The 9,574-nt window shown below is 46.2% G+C and overlaps 1 long non-coding RNA gene across 2 annotated transcripts in view; it reads right to left on the reverse strand.

Moving 5' to 3' along the window:
* The window catches only part of LOC142828958 (uncharacterized), a 92,192-nt gene extending 85,481 nt beyond the window's left edge, over nt 1–6,711 (reverse strand). For both annotated transcript variants that reach the window (XR_012903146.1, XR_012903147.1), the window contains exons 1-2: nt 6,603–6,711; nt 5,955–6,041 (exon numbers count right to left, since the gene is read on the reverse strand). This is a non-coding gene — a long non-coding RNA (uncharacterized LOC142828958). The remainder of the gene's footprint in view (nt 1–5,954; nt 6,042–6,602) is intronic.
* Nucleotides 6,712–9,574: the final 2,863 nt, after the last annotated feature.

Consider the following 9,574-nt stretch of genomic DNA (forward strand, 5'->3'; position numbering starts at 1 on the left):
AGCCCTGTTCAGAGTCCATTCAATGTGGACTTGCTAGTTCGAACTAGCAAAACGCTAGTTCGAACTAGTTTTTAGTTCTAGATGCGTTAGTTCGAACTAGCTTAGTTCGAATTAACTAATTCGAACTAAGTTAGTTCGAACTAGCGCTGTAGTGTAGACGTACCCTATATTACTAGTCAAACAAATATTTCCCTTTCTTGAGCACAAATGTTTTTATGCAAGGGGGCAAATTCTACTCCGTTCCACAGTCCATGCAATTCCATTGATTATGATGGCATAGCATGAGATTTAGAACAGAACAGGGTTTAGCCCAAGGCATATGAAAGTCTGATTCATAGGTCACTGAAGCCAATGGAAAGACTTTGGATAAGGCCCTCATAAAAGATGCACTAGCATTAGAAAAGGTTCAAAGAAGGGCAACTAAAATTATTAGGGGTTTAAAACGGGTCCCATATGCGGACAGATTAAAGAGACTGAGACTTTTCAGCTTGGAAAAGAGGAGACTGAGGGGGGGGATATGATAGAGGTTTATAAAATCATGAGTGGTGTGGAGAAAGTGAATAAGGAAAAGTTATTTACTTGTTCCCATAATATAAGAACTAGGGGCCACCAAATGAAACTAATGGGCAGCAAGTTTAAAATTAATAAAAGGAAGTTCTTCTTCACACAGAGTGTAGTCAATCTGTTGAACTCCTTGCCTGAGGAGGTTGCAAAGGCTAGGACTATAACAGGGTTTAAAAGAGCACAGTGGGCAGGGTTTAAAATTAATGGAGCTTAAGTCCATAAATGGCTATTAGCCAGGATGGGTAAGGAATGGTGTCGCTAGCCTCTGTTTGTCAGAGGGCGGAGATGGATGGCAGGAAAGAGATGGCTTGATCATTACCTGTTCGATTCACTCCCTCTGGGACACCGGGCATTGGCTACTGTCGGGAGACAGGGTACTGGGCTGGATGGACCTTTGGTCTGACCCAATGTGGCCATTCTTATGTTCACTAAACAAACATAATGAAGAGAGGAAAATACAATGGATTCTCTTTCTCAGTACAGGCTGAATCTCCGAAATCTGGAATCAGGACCACGGTTGTTGCTGTATCAGAGAGGTCCAGTACCTGGGAATGTGAACCCTGTCCCTGGGGAGCCCTGGTCAGGAAGGGGAGAAGTGGACCATGTGGCGGGGGAGCTCTGTCCCCGGGGAGCCCCGTCCCCGGGGAGCCCCAGCCGTGTGGGGCAGCAGTGGGACTGGTGAGCTCTGTCCTGGACAGGGATCCTTGGTCAGGGGAGAAGCAGGGCCACGGAGTCTGGGAAGCTCTGTTCCCAGCGAGCCCCAGCTGTATCGGGACCCATTAACAGCAAAAGCAAGCCCCATCTCCAGGCAGCCCCAGTTGGGCTAGGCCAGCTTCATCCCAGGCGGGGACCCTCCAGCGGCAGGGGAGAATTGGGGCTGCTGAGGCTGGGGAGCCCCGTCATGGGGACCTCCAGCAGGCCGAAGCCCAGGCCCTGCAGGCTGGCTCCCAATGGCAGTGGGGCCAGAGTGGAGCCAACTGCAGGGACAGGGAGGTCCTGGGAGGCCTATGTCAGGGGACCTCTTCATATCCCACAAATTCCCTCATTTGATATGGGTCAAGTCCTAAGGGTACCGGACAAGGAAGGTCCAACCTGTATAATATAAAAGCAATCAAACCTAGAACCCTCTAGAATTACTTAACCACACAGATTTCACTCAGCATGATCTTGGTTAGATGATTTTATAGATTAAAAAGAATGGCACCTGCGATCATCACAAAGAATGCTCAGAAAATGCAAACCTCTCAGAGTGCAATTTCTTCATAAGAAGAAACAGGCTGGGTACTCAAAGCCTTCTGCCTACAGTTCACCTAAACCATCCCTCCTCCAAGAAAACAGTAAATTAGACCAAAGACCTAAACCTCCAATGAAAAGCTCAAACTATTCTCAGTAATCACCAATCTATTAACAGTAAATGTAAAGAACCACTCAAACCAAACTGACAGAGGCAACACACATGCAGAAAGCTAATCTGATCCTGTAATAGATACAATGCTGCAGTGATATGCTGAAAGCTGCATATAGCCCCAAGGCACAAATTTTGGATCTGGATTTCCAACTACTCTTTAGAGACAGGGGTTTGGTTTGGCTCATTATAGAGTCAAGAGGTAAGTGGGAAATTCAAGAGATGGCAGCCCACCGTATCTCCCATTCCAATTTGATGAGTGGTTGGCTCACGCTGGTCACCATCAAAAATTTGCACTAGATTTGGGCAATATCAAAATCATTTAAACAAAACTCTTCAGAGTTCATACAACCTTCCCTCTCCCCCCATATTAAGAACATAAAGGTTGCTAAGTGAAGGATTCAGAAGTCAAAAAACCTCTTTCAATCTGCTCTGCCTCCTTATGAATATGTGTCATGATAAAAACTGAGATTCTAGCCCAACCTCCAGGATTAGCAATCAAATTCGGAAGGTACGGCACAGGCAGTTTTATCTGAAATAAGCACTTTGAGTCAAAGTTAGCACTCAGGATATGTCTACATGGCAAGCAGAAACCTGCAGCAGTGAGTCTCAGAGCCCAGGACTAAAGTCTCAGATTTGCTATGGCACTATGAATACCTGTGTAGATATTTGGGCTCTAGCAGCAGCTTGGACTCTGAAGCCCGGTGAAGCCCATGGGGTTCTAAGCCTGAAAGTCAACAGCGATGTTTAGCTACAGAGTGTGAGCCTGATTCTGTAAACCTGAACTCTGAGACTCGCTGCTGCAAGTTTCTGCTTCCCAAGTTTCTGCTTCCCATGCAAACATACCCATACATACAGTTAAATAACCATAACTTAATTAACATCACCAGGGGAGCTGACAGCAAGCAATTTAAAGTGTTTGGGCTCTGGATGCTGCTGCAGGCCCCCTTGACTCTCCAGATCCTGGGGCAGTTGCCCCCTTTGCCCATCCCCCTATCGGGGGGTCTGAACATCAGTTGACTTGCACCAAACTCTGGACTTTTTTGTGGTCATGGTCCTGGTGTCAAGATCAAAAAAACATTAATGAAAGATACTAGCTTATGGTGAAGAGATATTTTAGATGCAAAAGGTACAGCAGATCAATTCAAGATTCACTCTGGAAAGAAATTAATTACTTAGTACCAGCTTTGCATGATAAATAGAAATGTTTATTCGGTGTGAAGAGTGACTTGATATATTTAGCAAGGACATGCTGCAATCAAGATGAAAAGCAACACTCAGTGTAGAACTGCATGTTTCATGGAACCAAGCTTCTACCAAAAAAGTCACACAACTCTTTCAATCTGCACAGAAGGGAGGTTATCACCTGAAGGACAAAGACATCAGCACTGAGAAAAGCAGAGATCAGATAACTCTGACTCCCACAGTTGCTTTTTATACATGTTTTCAGATTATGTCATGCCTGAGTAAAATATGCTGCACCTGCTTTGTGGAGATAGCAAATCCCTGAGTGCTCAAGGCCAGGACAATTCAGAGACAACTGATGGCCCAGATGAAAAGATTTTGCTACTTGATTCCCTGGTGAAATGCCCTCAGCCTCAGCTGGTGTAAATTGGTAAAACTCCATTAACTCTGATAAAGTTCAATGATTTAAAAGGTGCCTTGATACTAACTATACCCCTTAGCTGGCAAGCTACCCCTCAGCTACTGTGCCCTTGGAAGCAGCAGCATGTTGCTACCTTGATGGGGTCCCTTCCTTTCAGTATCCCTTTTGTGACCACCCTTTACAATGACTTGGCAGGGACACACAGCAGGCTTGGATTGGCATTGGCAGTAAAACTACAAAAGACCAGACTCTCAGCAGCAAGTGCACAGGATGGCAGTGAAGAAATTGTGCCCAGAAAAGAGGGGTAAGGGGAAAAGGGAGTGTAAACTGACATGCACCTGCAGCACCACAAGACCAGCCCCTTGTCTAAGTGTCTTTCTCCCAGACAGCCCTGGGAGAGGCCAGGCACGGAGGAAGCAGAGCAAGTTGCAGATAGGAGCCACTGCACCAGCCAGCCCAGCTGGGGAACATTGTGGCTCCTCCCAGCAAGTAGCTGCCTCCTCCCAGTGGAACCCAACAGCAAGGCAGGGAGAGGAGACAGATTGTTGCACCCTCTCTTTGTGGTCAGTCAAAAACAGGCAGGAGGAAGAGTTCAGAAAGACATTGTTTTGCACACCCCCATCCAAAAAGTTGGAAGAATTACCCCTGCCCCAGCACTACTCTTACCCCATGCATGAAAGGAACGGGGCAGAGGGGCCCTTTGCTCCCCTTTCCTGACAGAGTCAGGCCCAACTACTCTTGCTACCTCCTCCTGAACACAAGGAATGCTCTCTACAAATACCCCAGAAGCAATGAGGAAGTGGCAGAGACGAGGTATGCTCATGGTTCTGCCCCCCTCCACACGCACTAATGAGACTGCATGGAAGCAGAGAGTCCCAGAGTAAGGCTACATCTAGACTACAGGCTTTTTTCAGAAGAAACTTTTCTGGAAGAGATCTTCTGAAAAAACTTCTTCCAAAAGAGAGCGTCCACACAGCAAAAGCGCTTTGCTAAAGCGATTTGCTATTTTGAAAGATAGTGTCCACACAGAATGGACGCTATCTCACATTTCAGCTGTGATTACTGTGGATGGAGTGACCACCAGGGCACCTGTGCTTTTTCCTCTTTTCTCTTCTTTTGAAAGAACTCCTGCTTCTCCATTCACACACGCCTTTTTACCAATGTCAGAAAACCCCTCTGTTCTTTTGATTTTTTTTTTTTTTTTGAAAGAACGCGATTGCAGTGAGGATGTAAGTGAAGATTTTTCGGAAAAACAGCCACTTTTCCAAAAAAAAACCTCTTCAGTGTAGCTATACCCCTACTCATTGTGTCTTGTAGGGTTTCCATAAAATAAATGTAAAAACCTGGTACCCACCCCTTCAAACAGGCAACTCCACTGCATCCCCAATCACAAAGCAACTCTGTAAATCTCCACACCCTTCAACAGTCACTTATCATAGCAAGAGAGATAACACATATAGACAAGACTGAGAACATCATTTTCTTAACTTGGCCATGTTTCTCCAAACTGCTTTGTTTTGGTCAGTCCTCACTGAGATTATTTTTTCCACACTGCATTGATTTTCTAGTTTAGCTCTATATACTTGAATGGGAATGTTTTGGAACTTCATACATAAATATAATCTATTGAGTCTATTTTTTGCTTTCGTATTTGCCAACTGATTTTACAGTTCCCAGCAATTTCTTATTTTTATCAACTACAATACAGATTTCCACACAGAAATAGCTGAGGTTGTTAAACTCATTTCTGACCACTTCAACACCTACGCAATTCCTCTTGTTAATCCAAAGCCTGGGGGTAGTGAGGAAGTAGATACACAGCTGCTGTAATTTTAACAGTTGTGTTCTATTATCACTTTGAACTGTGGAAGTAGGAACATTGCTGCATCTTTAGCTGAACACAGGAACTTTTAACATGAGCTATCCCAATGACAATATTGTAAATCTGCAAATATTGCAATTATTGTGATAATAATGCAAATCATTAGACCTTTATAGGGGTATCTATGTTTTTGCCCACAAAATCTCATTATTTTATATAGTTTGATTAGTCTCTAAGGTGCCACAGGACCACTCATTATTTATTAAAAAAAATATGGCAGATTAAATTATTTTAAAAAACACCACAGGTCAATCAAATTCCAGTCAGGTCATAACCCTGGTATGTTGTGTTCCCCTCTATGCCCAATTCACAGAGGATGTGAACCTGTTGCAGCCCTTACCTCTAGCACTTAAATGTTGCCTCACGCAACTCATGTCTGTAGCTCTAGATATCTCCAGTTCAGCCCCAGTATCAGCTACCATACATGCCACACCATTTTAGGAGAGGGCACATTGTGCACTCTCTATGTGTAACTGGATGAGACAGTGTTCACTTACCACAGCAGCGCCTCCTGCTGGCTCTCACAAGGCTTAGTTCTGCCAGCCGCTGCATCCACTCCTTGTGGTGCCGCCAGAATAAGAAGCCTATTATTTAAAAATGATTTTGAAATAACAGGCTTGCTGAGTGGGCCCTCACCTTATTATTTCAAAATAACACTGTAGCGAAGACGCACCCACAGTGACCTCTTCATGACTCGGCCATTCCATTAGGGGGTATCTCAGGCCAATTCCTGCCACTTCCCCTGTGGCAGCTGGGAGAACCCAGGCCTGCCCACTACTCCAGGTCCTAGCCCAGAAATCCTGTGAATAGCAACCTCTTGCTGCAACTCTTTACCTTCACTCCATGCTGCTTCTGTTCCCTGGGCAACATCCCCATGTCCCCAGCACATTCTCCAGCCTTTTCTCAGGACCTTGAGCCAGCTACTGCCAGCAGCCATACAGGAGCTCCCTCAGTCACTGCTGGCAACTGCTTATTCCAAGATGATTCCTATTTTCTCAAGGACACAGTCCTCTCACCCTAAGCACCTAGCACCCACTGGTGCTATGTTATATGAGCCTGCTGGGCCCTGGTTGGCTTCTCCAATGAAACCTCTCTCCAATTGGCTGCTTACTGCACAGATTCCCAAGGCTGCTTGATGGACTTACCACCACTGGTCCTTTCTAAAACAAGGTGTGGCAGCAACCTTTTCGAAGTGGCGTGCCAAGTTTTAACCCTCCTGCCCTGGCTGTGCTGCTCCCCAGGGGAGGGGCTAAAATGGTCTCTTCACTATACGCCCCATGGACCACCTGGGCCAATGCAAACCTTTCTGCGGACTGCCAGTTGCTAATGGAAACTCCCCATTAATTACATAATTATGCCCAAGCCATTTTGCAGCTGAGGAGAATGGTTTAATTTAAATTATTAAACAGATTAAGCATTTTAACTTTCTCATGTTAGTTTAGCAAACTTCATTTTAAATAAAGTAAAATATTATGTCCAACACAAAAGGTTTCAATCTTTCCTTTATTTATGGCAGGGGTAGGGAACCATTTTTGGGTCGGAGGTCACTGACTCACAAAAAATCATATGGGACCACACACATGAGAAGCAAAAAAACTCCTCCCAAAACCCCCAACCCTCACTGATGTAACTAAGACATCTCAGTCTTCTAGCACTCCAGCCCCCACATGGTGAGGAGAAGAAGGGACATGGAGGACTGAGGTTCAGGGCTTCCCATAGGCCAGATTTACTTTTCTGGGATTCCAGAATTAGTGGATTTTGTGGACCCCTTTAGGCTCTGGAGAGGAAACAAAAATGAGGGGTTCATTGTGCAGGACAGGGCTGCCAGTGAGTGGGATAGGGATACAGGATCCGGGCGGGAGGTGGGGATCAGGATGAGGTGAGGAGGGCAGGGTCTAGAGGGGAGTTTGGCATCAGGAGAGGGTATGGGAGGGGAGTACGAGAGGGAGTTTGGGGCAGGAGGAGGTTCGGGGAGTAATGCAGAAAAGGTGAGAAGGTGAGAATGCAGCCAAATAGCTAGTTGGGGAGGAAGGCAAAGAAGAGGGGAGTAAAGGAAAGTGCAGCTTCTGCAACGTATGGGTATGTTTGCCTCTTCCCTCTGCTCCAGCCTCACTCCCCTCAACCCCATGATCCCCCTATCCTGATCCCCTGCATCACCCCATACCTCTCAGTGCAACCCCTACCCCCTCCCATCCTGCCCCCGCATTCTCCTTCACATCCTCTCCTGCCCCCATATCCTTGTGCCCCCTGCACACTCACCAACAGGGCAGCAGCGCTGGAACTCACAGCCCCCCGGGAGCAGTGCTGGGGGAGAGGAGAGGCGGGGGGGGGGGGAGGTGACCGGGCAGAAACAGGCCAATGGGAGCTCCTTGTTTCAATAACAGGCAGCCACCAGAGCACATGGCTGCAGCCTGTGCGTGGACAGGGCAGGCAGGGAGGCTGATTCAGAAATGGCTGATTCAGAAGCTGCCTCTGGCACCCCAGTCCCTTCCTTCTGCAACCCTTTGCCCCCCACTCCTGCCCCCTATTCCACATACCCAAATCCTCTGTCTCCATGTCTCCTCCCAGATCTGGCACCCCAATACCCTGCCCCAGATCACAGTCCCCTCCTTCCCTAGCTCACAAGCCAATCCCTGCACCCCCTCTTGTACCCCAATTCCCTGCCCTAAGGTCACAATCCAAACCCCTGCACCGCAATCCAGTGCCCCAGGTCACAACTGCCTTCTTACCCCAAGCTCCCTTTTGCACCCAACCTCCATCCCAGACCCCGCACCTCCAACATTAATATTCTGGAAGAGTGCGGCCCTCGACCACTTTCCAAATTCTTGAAGTGGCCCCTCATCAAAAATTATTGCCCACCCCTGCTGTAAGCCGTGCGCTTGAGAGGCCACCCAGGAGAGATTCAAATGGCCACCAAGTTGACTAGCAGAGCACCCACAGCCACCACTGCCAGCAGCACGTGTTTCTACTGGTGGTGCACATCCACATATGCCTTGGTGCACGTAACAATTTTTTTCCCGCAAATGGATGGAAAAAATTAGAGGAAACGTGGTTATCATAACATGGTTATCTGCACTGCAAAATTTGTGATGCCTTTGTGATGGATTCCTCGGGGTGCAACTGGGAGCTAGGGAAGCACCGATCCCTTTGTCTTACCAACCGGGGCTCCCTCCCACATTGAGATTCTGTGGTAAGCTTCAAACTCCTCCAAGTACTGCACTTGCCTCCATCAGACAGAGTTATATGAATGTGTGCACAACCAACAATAGAGAGACTCCAGCCACTTCCCAACAGCTCCCCCGCCTGGGGCCCCAGGGCTGTCCTATCTTGCCCTGGTCAGATGCCACTTTCACACCTAAGGAACCTCTCTTCTGACTTCAGTGGCTTCGAATTTCTATGTGATGTTAGTCAAGTTTATGGTAGAGCAGGTAAGTAAATCTAAGACTTGAGTCCTAGTGTACTGCCATATGACAATCCTTTCTATCACAATGCACTGATCAGCTTCACCCCAGCACAAAAAGGAGTTGGAGATCTCCCATGATTTATTTGAGACCTTTACATTGGGTATGCAGTCCATTTTCCATCAAATCAAGGAGTTACTACTGCTGTTATCATAACAAGTGCACCATCCATATGCTGGTAACAGAGAGATTTTGCATTATTGCCTGGAAACGCTGATGTCAACTTGCTAAAGTGTTGCAAAATTAAAGGTCCATTGCTTGATTTTGTTTTAAAAATTAAACTCCATTTTGGGAGGAGGTACACTGAACTGTCATTCTTCAAAGGACTTCAGTTGTGTAATCAGTCTAGGGGAATCATTAAAGCGTAAAGCAATGAAAACAAACTTTAAATGAGACACTAGATGAAAGGGAATAAAAGAAGTCATCAAAATGTAAGGTTAATGCTTTCACAAAATTAAGCAGGGAATGGCTAGATAACAAGAGGAGGGAGTTTCATCTTAATTAAAACTTTTAAACTGTGAACATACACACGTACAAACTTAATCTAGACAGTACTCATATCTAGTTTCATTTATGATCAAATGTTCTCTTTGGTAATTATGGTCAATTTTACTCTTCATCCTCTTCTCCTTAGTGTAGATGCCAAATGTGACTTT

Source organism: Pelodiscus sinensis, chromosome 4, assembly GCF_049634645.1.
Source record: "Pelodiscus sinensis isolate JC-2024 chromosome 4, ASM4963464v1, whole genome shotgun sequence".
Taxonomy (NCBI): domain Eukaryota; kingdom Metazoa; phylum Chordata; order Testudines; family Trionychidae; genus Pelodiscus; species Pelodiscus sinensis.